This window comes from Lutra lutra, chromosome 1 (genome assembly GCF_902655055.1).
Source record: "Lutra lutra chromosome 1, mLutLut1.2, whole genome shotgun sequence".
Lineage (NCBI taxonomy): Eukaryota > Metazoa > Chordata > Mammalia > Carnivora > Mustelidae > Lutra > Lutra lutra.
Window position 1 is genome coordinate 59,218,085 of NC_062278.1, and position 17,401 is coordinate 59,235,485.

Below are 17,401 nucleotides of genomic sequence, written 5' to 3' on the forward strand. Positions count from 1 at the left end.
TTTTTTTTACCTTGTTCAGGAATCCAATGATTGTTCTCCAATAAAACATTTTCTCAGAGTATCTGATATTGGTCATTTCTCACCCAGTGTGAATTTTAGCCTGGGCATTTCTTTTTTCAGGCATCTCCCCAATGATTGAGTGATTGATTAATGGATAAATTAATTTTGCTGTTGATTAATGGCTTTTCTTGGCTTGCAGCGATTACTCCAGGCCACCCTCTCCTTGGTAAGCTGGGTCAAAATGTGCTTTACCCCCTCCTTCTGTCGCACAAACTGAGGTGGAGCACCATTCCTCGTTACTGTCAGCAATTTAAGAAAATACCCTTTCTTCATGATTTGGATGAAGCTTCTTACCTGGTTTGTAACTTTGTTTGTAGCTGACACACAAGTGGGAAAAATAGAATTCAAAGTGTTATTAGCAGGACAGAATAGATGGAACATTGAAATAAACTAATAAGGTAAAAATCTAAGAGATAAAGACCTATATGTAGCACCAAATAAGCTTGATCTTATAATATTGCATACAACAAAACAAAACCTAACCCAATGGGATTCTGTGTTGGTACAGGTGTAGAGTCACTCTTTGCTAGTGGCAACCCTGGTCCAATTTTGCTCGGCCACATCTGGAGCACTTGGTTAATGCTGCGTGACGCACTCTAGGAAGGTCACTAATAAACTGGAGGAGCAAAGCTGGGGAATGGAGGGGGAGGTTGGCTAGAAACCTTCACGGCAGAAGCCACAGGAGAAAGAAAGCATTGGGGGGGCCACCTGGGTGGGTAAAGAATACCCTCCCCTTAATCTGTATTAGACGGCAGGACCAGCCCTATCCAACGATGAGAGAGACCTGTGTGTCCTGAGTTTTCCTGAAACTTCAAGCTAGAGCTCAGTGGCCACTTGAAAATGATAGTGTCCACTCACATGTACTAATTACCAGGCAGTGGTATAAATAATCACTTTACATAAAGAGTTTTTTCTTTCCTAAAAAAATTCTCACAACAACACTATGAGTTATATAATTATTCCCATTTTAGAGATGGAAAGACTGAGGCTTGGAGAGTTTGTTGCCCAGTGTCCCACAACTAATGAGGGGCAAGGCTTGGATTTGAATCCAGTCATTCTAGTATTGTTCTGTCTCTAAAAGGTGTTCTAGTTGGGCTTTCCATATGGGATGTACAATTAGCCTGGAGGTGCTGCTCTAAGTTCCCTTTCATCACTAGGTCTTCCGTAGAGGTAGTCCTTGTTACATAAGTAATAGTTAAAAACCCATATATGCTTCATCTTTGGTTTGCATAATTTTGTTGGTTTATTTAAATCCTGTGTATTTTAAGTATTATTTGGAGGTAAAGCACAAATAACATAACAATTCGGGCAAAGAATGGATTTCCTCTCTCTTGGCAAGTGATTGCACATCTGAATGGGTTATAATATACCTCTTCTCCTTTTTGAATCATAAATAAGCCCTGGAGTTTCTTCTAAATCTCCACGAGTTACTAGAGTTGTGCTGTGTCATTCAGATGGGGGAACAGAAAGAAAGAGTATTAATATTTGGCGAGGATTTTCTAGATGACAGGAACTGTGTTTAGAGATTTATGTATATTACCTGACTTAATGCTTGCAATGGATTAGATATTATTCCCATTTTATAGGTGAGTAAAGCAGGTCTGAATGGAACTACCCTCCTAACACTGCTTGTAAGCAAACTGCAGAGACTGCATTAGAAGCCCAGGCATCTGGTACCCAAACATGCTTTTCCAACTCTACCATTTGCTTCTCAGTCAAAACACATGGAATCTACTGTGGGTTTGACTGAGTTCAAGAACACCATGGGGAGTAGATATACTTTTTACCTTGTTAGCCTCTTTGCATACTTACATGCTCACATCTCTCCTGTCCAGTTTCTAAGGAATTTAGGGAAGGAAGAGTGTCCTGAAAGTCCCAGTATTTGGAGGGGGAGAATTCTTTCATAGAGCTTGGTACCCAAGACATATAACTTAATATAACCTTGATAAAGCTTTTTGCTTTTACTGTTAATACTTATTCTACTATGGCCACCACTCACAGCCACATTATATGGAACTCTCTACTAAATTTGAGGCTATCTATATTCATATATGCCATGTCATTTCTTATTCAGACAATAAAGGTGTGAAGTAAATATTAATAGTCTCATTTTATAGATGAGAAACTAAGGTTAATAAAGAGAAAATGGCTTTCTCAGAGTCAGAAAATATGTAGTGGTGGGAAGAAAACTTGAACTCAGGTCTTACTGACTCCAAAGTTCATGCTATTTCCACTGCACAATGCTTTATGTAAAATACCTGCACACCATCCCAGCCCCCCCCAAAAAACCACCTGTACACAAGACCAATTGCAAAGTACCATAGGTGGGCAGGCAACCCTTCTTTATCTGAGGTTCAGTCCAAGGACCTTTTCCACTAATCAAAGTAGCCCCCTACCACCAATCTATCATAAAAGACAGTCATAGAAATGCAACTGATCTTCATGTGTTAATTTCATGTCCTAAAATTTTACTGAATTTATTCTAATATTTGTGTGCGTGTGTGTCGTCTTTAAAGTTTTCCATATAAGATCATGTCATCTGCAAACAGATATAATTTTACCTCTTCTTTCCTGATTTGAAACCTTTTATTTCTTTTTCTTGACTGATTACTCTGGCTAGATGACGTTAAATAGAAATAGCAAGAGTGGACATCCTCTTTTGTCTTATTCCCTATGTCAGTGGAAAAGCTTTCAGTTTTAGTATGACATTAGCTGTGGCCTTTTCATTTGTGTCAAGGTGAGTTCCTTCTATACCTAGTTTATTGAAAGTTTTTCATCATGAAACGGTGTTGAATTTTGTCCAGTGCATTTTCTGTATCTGTTGAGATGGTCATGTGGTTTTTATCCTTCTTTCTGGTAATGTGCTGTATCACATTAATTGATTTGCATATGTTGAACCATCATTGCATCTCCGGGATAAATCCCACTTGGTCATGGTACATGATCCGAAACTGGTAGAAATAATAAGTGAATTCAGCAAGGTTTCAAGGTACAAAATCAACTTTAAAAATCAGTTGTGTTTCCTTACACTAATAATGAGGTCCTTCTTTTTAAAAAAGGAAATTAAAGAAACAATCCCGTATTTAAGAGCATTGAAAGGAGTAACATACTTAGGAATAAACTTAACCAAGGAGGTGGAGGACTCTGGTGGAAGTAGGAGGATGGAGGAGGTGAAAGCAAAAGTAGATGGGACAGCCCTGGTGATATTCTAGCACATAAATTAGTAAGGGGTTCACAGACATTCATTTTATTGCTATATCCCATAACTCATATAGATGTTACCTTCTTTAGTAAATATCAGATATTCTGTAATAAGAAAGAGTGACTATATCAAAAAGGAAGTCACATTGTTGGGCCCATGTTTGGATCAGGTCAGTCATTCATCAGCCTGGCAGCACTACAGACCCACAGAAGGAAAAGTCAAATCTCCTGAATAAAAATTTCTGATATGAGCTTCATTCAGGCAAGGATGTTTGATTCATTTACTTCTTCATCCGTGTACCTGTACCCATGCCTGAAACCTTTGAGCAACTATATGTGAAATGAATGAAAGCATGAATAGGACTGAGCAATCCATATTCTAGTAAAGCTTCCCATCTGAGTCTGTTAGTTCACCAAACAGGACTCACATCTTCCTCTCATGTGCCATAGATTCTTCCTCCTAACTAACCATTTGGGAATCACTCCAGAAAAACTCACTTCATGCATAAGGAACACAGATGTGTATCATCACCTCAAAGGAAACGTTAGGAGAAAGAGGAGATATATACCTTGCCAGAGGTAATGTGAGATAGGTGTCTGACAAAACAAATTGTAGCCAGTCTATAGACTCAGGGCAGCTGAGGCATAAGGAAGAGAGAAAGGCCGGGGGGGGGGGGGGGGGAGGAACAGAGGAGGCTTCAAAGCCTAACGTGACAAAGTAAAATTCGGTCTCCTGAACAGTTACCTCTTTCCTTCTCCTGGGCAGCTGATTCTGCCTAGCAACACTCTCTGATTGGTCCCCTCCCCAATGTGACGTTTTTCCTGAAGTGACTGCTCTCCTTGTCCTTTTTTCTTAGAAACCCCCAGGAAGGGTGCTCAGCTAACTCTACAGCAAGTCACCTCTGTGTGCTGCTATATGTTTCCATCCTGTGGGAAAGATGCAATATTCTATATTAGCTGTCAACCGCTGCATAACAAATTACCCCCAAACTTAGTAGTTTAAGACAACAAAATGCTTCTCTCACAGTTTCTGTAGGTTTTGAATCTGGGAGCAGCTTACCTGGGTGGGACTAGGTCTGGATCTCTCACAAAGTGGCAGCCAAGCAATCCAGCAAGTCTTTAGTCTCTGAAGGCTTAACGGGGGCTGCAGGAACTCTCCAGGCCACGAGACTAGAAAGGCGCTCCTAAAATGGAAGTTTTTTTTCATAACTTAATCTCCGAAATGATATACCATTACTTCTGTTATGTGCTGTTGACCATCCAGACCAACCCTGGTAAAATATGTGGAGCAGATTATACAAGCGTGAGATACCAGGAGACAGGGATCACTGGGGGCTGTCTTTGAGACTGGCTACCGCTTTCCAGATTGGCTTTCAAGTCATATAGACCCTTCAGTTAAAATGCAGATATTTACAGTGAGGGTTAGCGTCTCAGCAGACCACTGGCCAAGTAGCCAAGTAGCTGCCAAGTGAAACGCAGAAAAGAGATGGGAAGTAGTGTGTGGTGGGGGAGCAGGAGGTGGGGCTTTGGAGGAGGGGCAATGGGAACAGATCTGTCATTTGTGGGAGAAAGTCATAGGACAGTATGATAATAGAGACACCAAAAGGCAGGATCCATCTCTAAGGGAAGGGGAGGGAGCGGGAGTGGGGAATGGAGAGATGTTCCCCTCACTGTCTTTATGTGCATCACCAACTGAGACCTTGGCTCTCCACTTCCATGGTGTCTGTGTAGAAATAGGGGAAAAAGCAGGTGCTGAGCTTCACTGCTGGTTAATTAAATGTTGCTTCGAAGGCAGCTGGTGGAGTATGTGCACTATATACTATCCTCAGCTTTTCCTAAATCACACATTTTAATTAACCTTCAAGCCCTTGCTGGGGCTTTGAAAGAACTTAATTGGTCTGCAGGGACTAGAACACACAACAGCCAGAAAAAGGCTACATCTCAGTTGTTTTCACTCTGAGGACTTATAAAATTGAAATTGTTGTTTTATTTCATTCTTTGAAGCCCAGAGCTACATGTGGATTCCTGTTTGGAACTGGCAGAAGCATCTCTGAATGCTTAAGTACAAAACGGCGTTTCAGCATCAGTTATAATTGAGTGTGTAGGACTTGAATCTCATTTATCTCGTGTCCTTGGGTTTACCAGAAGAGTTCAACTTGTACTGGCTTTTTTGTTGGTTTGTTTTTGGCTTCTTCATCAAGGATGGGAAATATTTTGCCCTGAATTTACTATGCAATTCCAGTCAGGTGGGAAAAAAAACCAAAAAACAAAAAACAAAAAAAAACCCAACCTTCTCTTGAGGGGTGCCTGGATGGCTCAGTCAGTAAACGTCTGCCTTTGGCTCAGGTCATGATCTCAGGATCCTGGGATTGAGTCCCACACGGGGCTCCCTGCTCAGTGGGGAGCCTGCTTCTCCCGCTGCCTGCCACTCCCCGTGCTTGTGCTCTCTCTCTGTGTCAAATAAATAAATAAAATCTTAAAAGCGAAACAAACAGAAAAACAACTTCTCTTGAAATCAGGACCCCTTAAGAGACTTCCAGATGTTTTTAATTTTGTCAGACATAAATTCTGAGAATCACAGTCTGTGTGAAGACAGACATACCTTGGAGATATTGCAGGTTTGGAATATCTAGATATTCCACGATAAAGTGAGAATCACACTAGAGTGAATCAAATGAAGTTTTTGGTTTCCCAGTGCATATAAAAGTTATGCTTCACTACTAAGTGTGAAATAGCATTATATCTAATAAAGCCAATGTACATACCATAATTTAAAAATACTTGATTGCTTAAAAAGGCTAACCATCATCTGAGCTTTCAGTGAGTCGTAATCTTTTTGTTAATGGAGGGTCTTGCCTTAAGGTTGATGGCTGCTGACTGCTCAGGGTGGTGGCTGCTGAAGGCTGGGATGGCTGTGGCCATTTCTCAGGACAAGTGAAGTTTGTTGCATGGATTGGCTCTTTCTTTCACAAACAATTTCTCTGTAGCATGCAGTGCTGTTAGATAGCATTTTACCCTACAGTAGAACTTCCTTCAGAACTAGAGATGGTTCTCCCAAACCCTGCTGCTTCTTTATCAGCTAAATTTATGTCATATTCTGAATCCTTTGTTGTCATTTCAACAGTCTTCACAGCATCTTCTCCAGGAGTAGATCCCATCTCAAGAAACCACTTTTTTTGCTCATCCATAAGAAGCAACTTCTCTGTTCAGGTTTTATCATGAGATTGAGACAGTTCAGTCACATCTTCAGGCTGCACTTCTTTTTTTTTTTTTTTTTAAAGATTTTATTTATTTATTTATTTGACAGAGATCACAAGTAGGCAGAGAGGCAGGCAGAGAGAGAGGAGGAAGCAGGCTCCCTGCTGAGCAGAGAGCCCAATGCTGGGCTCGATCCCAGAACCCTGGGATCATGACCTGAGCCAAAAGCAGAGGCTTTAACCCACTGAGCCACCCAGGCGCCCCTTCAGGCTGCACTTCTAATCCCAGGTCCCTTGCTCTTTCCACCCCATCTCCAGTTATGTCCTCCACTTAAGTCTTAACTCCCTCAAAGTCATCCATTATGGTTGGAGTCCTCTCCTTCCAAACTCCTGTGATCGTTGATATTTTGACCTTTTCCAGTGGACCATGAATGTCCTTAATGACATTTAGAATGGTGAATCCTTTCTAGCAGGTTTTCAATTGACTTTGCCCAGATCCATCAGAGGACTCACTATCTATGACAGCCACTGTCTTAAGAAACTTATTTCTTAAATAGTAAGACTTGAAAGTTGAAATTACTCCTTGATCTGTGGGTTGCAGCATGGATGTCGTATTAGCCATCACGATAACAACATTAATCTCATTGTCATGTTGTCAACAGATGTGGTGTTATTTAGGCTTTGTTGTACCATTTCTAGAGCACAGGCAGAATTGAGGCAGCAGACTTCCTAAGGGCCTTAGGATTGTCAGAATGGCAAATAAACATGGGCTTCAACTTTAAGGGGCCAGCTTCCTTAGCTCCTAACTAGAGAGTCTACCTGTTTTTTGAAGCTGTGAAGCCAGGCATTGACTTCTCTTCTCTAACTATGAAAGTCCTAGATGACATCTTTTCCAAATAGAAGGCTATTTTGTCTGCACTGAAAATCTCTTGTTCAGTGTAGCCATGTTCATGAATTACCTTGGCTGGATCTTCTGGAGAACTTGCTGCAGCTTCTTCATCAGCACCTGCTGTTTCACCCTGCACTGTTATGTTATGAAGATGGCTTCTTTCCTTGAACCTCAGACACCTACCTCTGCTAGCCTGCCACTTTTCTTCTGCAGCTTCCTCACTCTCTGCCTTCATAGAATTGAGGAGAGTTATGGCCTTGCTCTGGATTGGGTTTTGGTTTAAGGGAATGTTGTTGCTAGTTTGCTCTTCAATCCAGACTATCAAGACTTTTTCCATATCAGCAATAAGACTATTTTGCTTTCTTATTTTTTGTGTGTTCACTGGATTTGCACTTTGAATTTCCTTCAGGAACTTTTCCTTTTCGTTTACAACTTGGCACACCGTTTGGTGCAGATAGCCTAGCTTTTGGCCTATCTTGGTTTTTGGCATACTTTCCCCCATTAAGCTTAGTTAATCTCTAGCTTGTGATTAAAGTGAGTGAATAAAGTGTTTTATTTGTATAAAAGTAAATAGTTTTATTTGAACACTTAGAGGCCTCTGTAGGGTTATCAGTTGGCCTAATTTCAATATTTATATGTTTCAGGGAGTAGAGAGGCCCCATGACAAGGGGAGATGGGGAACAGCTGACAGAACACACACAACATTTACCAATTAAGTTTGCTGTCTTATATGGGCACTCCAAAACAATTACAATTGTAACATCAAAGATCACTGATCATAGTTCACCATAACAAATATAAGAAAAATAAAAAAGTTCGAGATACTATGAAAATTACCAAAATGTGACACAGAAACAAAAAGTGAGAAAATGCTGCAGTTAGAAAAATTGCCACAAACCTTCAATTCGTAAGAAATGTGATACTGGAAAAGCACAATAAAACAAGGTATGCCTGTATTGTGTTTTCTGTATGAAAAGCAGCTCCCAGGTAATTGTTGAAAACAATGATAAACAGAGATCAAGATTATAGTAAGAACTTACATGTCTTCAGGATAGAGAGGATAATTCTCAGGATAAAGCCATCAGGGTGAGTTCACCGAAGAAGTGAGACAGAACAAGAACAGAGGGTCAAGAAGTGATGTGCTGAAAATCTGGAGGAAGAGAGACCAGCAAAAGTGACTGGAAGGAGGAGACTTGATGAGATGGGGGTGCTGGGAAAGAGCAGTGAAGAAAATCAAGGGAGGTAGTTCAAAAAGAAGGTGGTCAGTCATCTCAAAAGTTGCAGAAATACCACAGAAAAAAAGGAGAGAACAAAGCAGTTAGATATAAGAAAAATGGGGGTGAGAGTAACAGGTTTCCTGTGTCTTTTACCCTATCAAAAGCATACTGAGATCCTTTCACCTAGTGTGTTATCTATAGCTAGGTAAGAAACCAAGCCAGAAATTAGTGGCTTAAAACTATAACTGTGTATTTAGTTATAATTCTGTTCATTGGCAACTTGGATTTATGATACTGTATCCAGTTACAACCTGTTTTTTCCCCCTACACCACCAAGGAACTCTCTGATACCAGCAGGGTGTCCAACTATTCAACTCAGTTCTGGTACTATCTACCTAAAGACAGTGTCAGATCCCACAGGTTAAGGGGTATCTTTCAAGACTGCCCCTCTCCCCAACTTCAGATGTTAATCACAAGTTCAGGTGTCACCTTTGCTTTTGACTGACTGACTATAGATTGGGGGTTCCAAGTACCCTCTTCTTGGGCTTGATTAATGTGCTAGAGTGGCCCACAGAACTCTAAGAAACCTTTTACTTGCCAGATTACCAGTTTATTATAAAAGGATGTAACTCAGAAAGAGTCCTATGGAAGAGATTTGTGGAGCATGGTATGAGGAAAGGGGTACAGAGCATGCCATTCCCCCAGGACCTCCACAAGTTCATCAGGCTGGGATCTTTTGAATCCCATCGTTTTGGGGTTTTGGGAGGCTTTATTAACAGGCAGTATAGATTAAATCATTAGCTATTGGTGATTGATTCAACTTCCAGCCCCTCTCCCTTCCGTGTAGGTTAGTGGGGTGGGACTGAGAGTTTCAGCTCCCTGATCACATGGTTTTCATCCTGGGGACAACTAGACCAGTCCTTAGCTGTATCCAGAAATCACCCCATTAAATAACAAAGGGCTCCTTTATTTCTCTCATCACTTAGGAAATTCCAAGGGCTTTAGGAGGCACCAGAAATAGGGACAAGACCAATTAAGTATTTCTTGTTGTAAATCACAGTATTACAGGGCTGGGCTCACCTAGGAAATTCTATTTTTTTAGTGTTGGCTGGGCTCATTCATATTCTCAGATAGTTGATTGATCCGCATGGGGCTGGCTAGTCCTAGATGCTTTCATTCCCATGATGGATGGTTGGTGTTGGCTCTTGGCTGGATGTCTCACTTTCTGGTACAGCACAAGAAGAAACTTAGGAAAGGATCAATTTTCTGATGACCATTTCATGCACATGATAATATTAACATTTGCTTACATATCTGACTATGTCCTGCCATGGCATGTTGTTTCTAGTCTATTAAAAAAATTAATGCATAAGGAAGTGAAGACATAATGGATAAGTAATCAAAGGAGCCTCTGACCTTGGCATAAAACCAGATTCCTGCTTCTTGACCCATAGCTGCCATCTTCCTTCTCTCATTCAAAGAGACAACCACTTTACCACTAGCAATTTCCTGAGTTTTTGGTGGCTGAAACTGGGTTAGAAACAGATGTTTGTGCTTCTCTGCATCAGTCAGAGGCCTTCACTTAAGGTATGGGGAGACCATGCACTTTGCATGATCAATGGGAATGAACCCACTGGTCTCTGAAGGGCCCCCTGTCATTGGATTCAAACTCCTCTCTAAGATCCATTCCCTTTACCCATCTCTCTCTCCTTAGTATTCCAAAGAATGAATGTTGTGTGAATTTTGGTGTGTGCGGGATGCAATTGATTCAAAAGGACTTACTTAACAATAATACAATAGAAATGGAATATTCAGATTTGACAGGCATCATGTCTTCCTTCAGTATTGCCATGAAAAGTCAGGGTTCAGTCCTTGAGGAACAATTTCATAATCAAAAGCTGGGAGTCACTTGGCCCAGTAATAAGCCACAATGACAAGAGAACAAGGAGTACAAGGGCAAAGAAAGAAAAGATCGAATATTCTCCTGGGCTCCACTTTTGAACTACCCATTGAGCTAGAGCACAGAAGTGCTCTCATTTTGTTCCAGAACTGCCAGAAGACAGCTGCTTTAATCCCAATTTTATAGTTTTGCATCTCAAACAGGTTAATAACGTGTCTTGGTCACACAGCAAGTAATTGGCAGAGCTTGGGTTTTGACTACATTTTTTCTGATTTCAGTATCTGTGCTCTATCCATTTCACCAGGGTAATAGATTCATCTTCACAAATAGTAAAATCTCATTAAGGAAATCATATGCTCCATGTTATATGGGGTTCCTTTTTTCTCTCTTTCAGAGTTTAATTTTCATGTTCCATGAGTTCTTGAATCCATGATGGTTTAAAGTACAAAAGAAATCATGATATCCTTGACTCTACAGACTGCTTAAATTTATCCTGACCCAGGGTATTTTTTTTCTTCCCTTTTTAGGAAATTGGTGATCAGGACAGATAAAACATGCAAATGCTGATCAGCCCATTTGGTTGATGGTTAGGTGCTTGGTAGGGAAAAAAGACAAAAACAATCATTAAAACATAAGGGACTTCAGTTGCCTGTGTTATCCCCATCCACCACTATTCTTGAAAAGAGATGTCCACGTGCTTTGAGTACCTTATAGCCTCTCCTGATTTGGGGGGTTGGGGGAGGTAGGGAATCCCCATAAAGGAAGACCATGCAGAACAATAGGGAATTTATTTCATATGAGTATAAGTATCTCAGAGATTTCTTTCCAAGGAAGAAGAAAGGTCATCTTAGGAAAACTTTAATTGATTCTGCTTATTATTGCTAGCAATTTGGGAAACTAGGAAGGAATTATCTTTATCACTTTTGTGCCTCTGTTTAATACTTATTCAGGCGTCTACTCAGGCTATTTAATTGGTTCTCTGTTTCATTAAAAAGAAGAGAGGTGCAAATACCTGGGCAGTGATTTTGTTTCCAGTTCATAAAATTGTTTAGTTTAATTATAAATGCATTTCATTGCATTTATAAATGCAGTGTCTCATTATATGAGACACAGTTTATGCATCTGACATATTCACACTAAGTCTTTGCCCCACTTCAGTGTGAAAAGCAAGTCTTCCTGTTTTTCTGTCTTGCTGTTTCTCCTCTGTCCCTAAAATGATGCTCATTGACCAGAGACTGTATTGAAAGAGGGGAGGAGTGCAATAATAACGAAGCATGGTTTTCTTTGGACTACTTACTATGTGCCTGGCTTTGGAAATAGACTTCTTACACATTCACTGAATCCTTGCCACACCTCTGTGGAATTGGTGCTACTAACCCCATTTGACACACAAGGGACTTTATGTTCAGAGAGGTTAAGACAGTGACCAAAGTTAAACAACTATTAATGATGAAATTGGGAATGGAAACTTGTTCTGCCTGACAACAAACTCTGAACTCCCAACTGCTATCCTTGCCTCTCTTAGGATTTTGTTGAACTAAACTTTTAATTTTGAAATAATGATAGATTCACATGCAGTTGTCAAAAACAATACAGAGTGTAGATCCTTTACCCAGTTTCTCCAATAATATCTTACAAACTATAGTACAATATCTCAACCAGGATATTGGCATTGCTAAGTCAATCTACAAAATAGTCCCATTACAAGGATCCCTCCTGCCACCTTTTAGAGCCACACTCACTTTCCTCCCAATCCTATCTCCTGGCAACTACTAACCTGTTCTCCATTTGTGTAATTTCCTCCTTTCAAGAATGCTGTATAAATGAAATCATGTACTATGTCACTTGGGGGGACTGACTTTTTAAACTTATTAATAGTCATGCCAAGAACTTTTTTTTAACCACAATAGAGTGAAACTAGAATTAAGTAGCAGAAGGAAAACTATAAAATTCACAATCATGTGGAAATTAAACAACATACTCTTAAACAACCAATCAATGAAAAAAATCACAAGTCAGAAAATATGTTGAGACAAATGAAAATAAAAACAGTATATCAAAACATTTGAGATGCAGTGAAAGCAGTACAAAGAGTTAGGTTTATAATGGCAAATAAATCCATTTAAAAAGAAGAAGGATTTCAAATCAACAACCCAATTTTATATCTTGAGGAACTAGAAAAAAAATGAACTACACCCAAAGTTAGCAGAAGGAAGGAAATAATAAAGATTGGAATAGAAACAGGTAATAGTAGAAAAACAATCAGAAAAAACAAAACAAAACAAAACTTTTTTTTTTTTAAGGATTTGTTTATTTTACAGACAGAGAGAGAGCATACGTGATTGGGGTGGGGGAGAGGGCAGAGGGAGAGGAGAGAGAGAATCTTTAAGTGGACTCCCTGTTGAGTGGGGAGCCCAGTCCGGGGCTTGATGCCAGGACCCTGAGATCATGAGCTGAGCTGAAATCAAGAGTCAGCTGCTTAACCAGACAACCACCCAGGTCTCCCAAGAGTTGGTTTTTTGAGGGGCGCCTGGGTGGCTTAGTGGGTTAAGCCGCTGCCTTCGGCTCAGGTCATGATCTCAGGGTCCTGGGATCGAGTCCCGCATCGGGCTCTCTGCTCAGCAAGAAGCCTGCTTCCCTCTCTCTCTCTCTCTGCCTTCCTCTCTGTCTACTTGTGATCTCTCTCTGTCAAATAAATAAATAAAATCTTTAAAAAAAAAAAAAAAAAAAGAGTTGGTTTTTTGAAAAATCACTAAAACTGACAAATAGCTAGATTTACTATGAAAAAAAGGGAGAAGACTCAAATAACTAAAATCAGAAATGGAAGAGAAGACATGACAGCTGATGTCACAGGGAAAAAAGGGTGATGAGACTACTAAACACACCTATATGCCAACAAACTAGATCACCTAGAAAAAATGCTTAAGTTCCCATAAATATACAACATACCAAGACTGAATCACGGAGAAATAAAAAATCTGAACAGATCTATCACCAATATGGATTCTGAATAAGTAATCAAAAACCTTCCAACAAAGAAAAGCACAGCATCAGATGGCTTCACTGGAATTCTACCAAACATTTTAAGAAGAATTAATGTCAATTTTCCTCAAACTTTTCCAAAATTTGGAAAGGAGGGAACACTTCCAAACTCATTTTATAAGGCCAGTATTACCCTGACCCTGATACCAAAACCAAAGAAAGTTACAGACTGATGTCTTTGATAAATATTAATGCAGAAATCCTCAACAAAATAATAACAAGGTGAATTCAACAGCATATTAAAAGTAGTATACACCATAACAAAGTGGGACTTATTCTTGGATTGCCAGAATGCTGCAACATATAAAAATCAATGTAATATACCACATTAACAGAATGAAGGACAAAAACCACATGGTCATTTCAATTGACACAGGAAAATCATTGAACAAAATTCAGTACCTTTTCATGATAAAAACACTCAACAAACTAGAATAGAAGGAAGTAACTCAATATAATAAGGGCCATGTAAGACAAGTCCACAGTTAGCATCATATTCATCGGGGAAAAACTGAAAGTGTTTCTTTTATGATCAGGAACAAGGCAAGGATGTTCACTCTTGTCACTTCTATTCAATATACTACTGAAAGTCCTATCCAGAGAAAGGAGGCAAGAGAAGGAAATAAAAGCCATCCAAATTGGAAAGGAAGAAGTAAAATCTTTGTTTGCAGATGACATGACTTTATATGTAGAAAATCTTGAAGAGGGGCGCCTGAGTGGCTCAGTCATTAGGCATCTGCTTTCAGCTCAGGTCATGATCCCAGGGTCCTGGGATCAAGCCCTGTGTTGGGCTCCTTACTCAGTGGGAAGCCTGCTTCTCCCTCCCCAACTCTCCCTGCTTGTGTTCGCTTTCTCACTGTGTCTTTCTCTGTCAAATAAATGAATAAAATCTTAAAAAAAAAAAGAAAGAAAATCTTGAAGATTCCACACACATGCATAAACAAAACTGTTATAATAAATAAATTCAGCAAACTTAAAAGATACAAAATCAACACACAAAAATCAGATGCATTTCTATACACTAACAATGAACAACCTAAAAAGGAAATTAAGAAAACAATCCCATTTACAGTAGCCTTAAAAATGAATAAAATACTTATAAATAAATTTAACCAAGGTCAAAGAACTATACTACAAAACATTCCTGAAAGAAATTGAAGAAGGCACAAGTAAATAAATATGTATTTCTTGTTCATGGATTGGAAGACATTGTTAAACTGTTCATAGTACCCAAAGCAGTCAATAGATTCAATGTAATCTCTACCAAAACTGCATTGGTATTTTTTTACAGAAATAGAAGAAAATTCTTAAGAATTTTCTTAAGAATTAAGATTTTCTTAAGAATTTTCTTTAAGAATTAAGAGCCAAGACAATCTTTAAAATTATTAAAAATTATAAAACTTATCTTAAAACAATTAAGAGCCTAAGAGCCAAGACAATCTTTAAAAAGAACAAAGTTGAAGATCTCACATGTCCTGATTTTAAAACATATCACAAAGCTACAGTAACCAACCAGTATAGTACCAGCATAAAAACCTATGTATAGACCAATGGAACAGAGTAGAGATCCCAGAAATAAACCCTCTTGCATGTGCTCAAATGATCTTCAACAAGAGTTCTAAGACCACACAGTGGAGAAAGGACAGTCTCCAATAAATGGTGTCAGAGAAATTGGACACCCACATAAAAAAATAATGAAATTGGACCCTTACTTTACACCATACATAAAAATTAACTGGAAATAAATTGAAAATCTAAATGTGAGATCTGAAACTGTGAGACATCTAGGAGAAAACAAAGAAAAATCTTCATGACATTGGCTTTAGCAATGACTTCTTTTTTCAGCCGGATTGAGGTATAATTAACAAAAGTTTCAGTTCTAATGTTCTGATTGAATAGTTAATTTGAGCTCTAAAGTTCAAAAAGACTTTCTTAAAGTTAATATTCTTTTTTTTTTAAAGGTTTTATTTATTTACCTGACAGAGATCACAAGTAGGCAGAGAGGCAGGCAGAGAGAGAGGAGGAAGCAGGCTCCCCGATGAGCAGAGAGTCTGACACGGGGCTCGATGCCAGGACCCCGGGATCGTGACCCGAGCTGAGGGCAGAGGCTTTAACCCACTGAGCCACCCAGGTGCCCCTTAAAGTTAATATTCTTTATCTTATCCTGAGGACCTTTGAATATGGAATATTGCAATGTTTTAGGGACTGATTTTTGTGTTTTCTTTTCCTTTTCCTTTTTTTTTTTTATTAGCTTTATGGACATATAATTGACAAAGTTGTAAGATCTTGTGAAAGGACTCCCACTATTGAGTTAATTAACAGATTCATTCCTTCGCCAATTACTTTTCTGGGTGGAGGGGAACATTAAATTCTACTCTCTTAGCCAATTTCAGTTATACAATACAATGTTAACTATATTTGCACATTATATCCTCAGACCCTATCCATCTTACAACTGGAAGTTTGTATCCTTTTACCAACCTCTCCCTATTCTCACTTCCCACCCCCACCAACCCCAGAAACCACTTTTCTACTCTGTTCCTGACTTTGACTTTTTTTTTTCTTTTTTCTTTTTTGGATTTCACAAGTAAGTGATGCTAGACAGTATCCCATCTTTCTGTATCTATTAATATCCTTAGAAGTTTCACATAGTTCAGTGCAAATCAAGATGTTTGGATGTTTACATAGAAATAGAAATTTGATCTTGACAACTTTTTTAAAAAAAATTCATTTATCCAAATCCCTACCTCCCGACTTGAATCCTATTGTCCTATTTCCTTGCCTCTTAGCTTCATTGCGTCTTATTATCTCCCCAAGAACTTTCTGGCACTACTCCAAATGAGGGTAGACAGATCTCCATATATGGCCAAACAAGAAGCAGTTTTAAGGTGACCTACTGGAGATCATCCACCACCAGCATTTTCCGTGTGGTCTCAGCAGCCAGTGTCTGTGAAGGCCCTTGGGCAACCCGTGGATTGTTTGCAGGAGCTTCTCTGTCCTCCCCTGTGAAGGCAGCCCTCGCCTTCATTTCTATGAAGCAGGTGCCGTTCTGTTTGAAGGGTGAAGCTAGGTTAAACAACCTCTTAGCATCCACTCCAGGTCTATAAATCTATGATATTTTTACTTATCAAATAGAAACGCACTATGGTTTAAAAAAAACAAACAAACTTTTCCTGCAATGACATTTAGTATGTCATAGCAGCTTAGCAGTTGCAACATTTTCCAGGTAGTGATCCTTAACTTGCCCTTCATAAATAGAGATACTATATTCTGTGTCATTTTCTTTAAGAAGTGAATGTCAGGGTGCTTGGGTGACTCAGTGAGTTAAGTGTCTGCCTTCGGCTCAGGTCGTGATCTCAGGCTTCTGGGATTGAGCCCCACGTTGGGCTTCCTGCTCAGTGGCGAGTCTGCTTCTCCTTCTCCCCCTGTCCCTTACCCCAATTCACGCTCTCTCTCTCTCTCTCAAATAAATTAATTATTAATAAAATCTTAAAATGTAAAGTGAATATCAACCATCCTTCCCTCCCTGCTTCCTTCTTTCCTCTCAAAAGATACAGGTATCTTCAACTAACATCGAGAAAGTTCTAGACACTGGAATGAAGGAGAGGCAGACTTGAGCAATAAAATGGAGTACAATAGTTATTTATTTCTTTAAGGATGAATATTCTATGATGGAACATATTTGTTCACAAAATAAGAGGATAAAAGCCAAACCTCAGTGTCACAAAATTGGTGTTTCCTAATACTGCTCAGGTCTACAGGACCATCATATGTTATGTAATCTACTGGACATTTACCATGTTATTTCTCTTAATCTCCTTACAACAACTGTATAAAGTAGACCTCTTTTACAGCTAAGAAACCTGAACGAGGATTGAAAGAGCTGGGGTTTGAA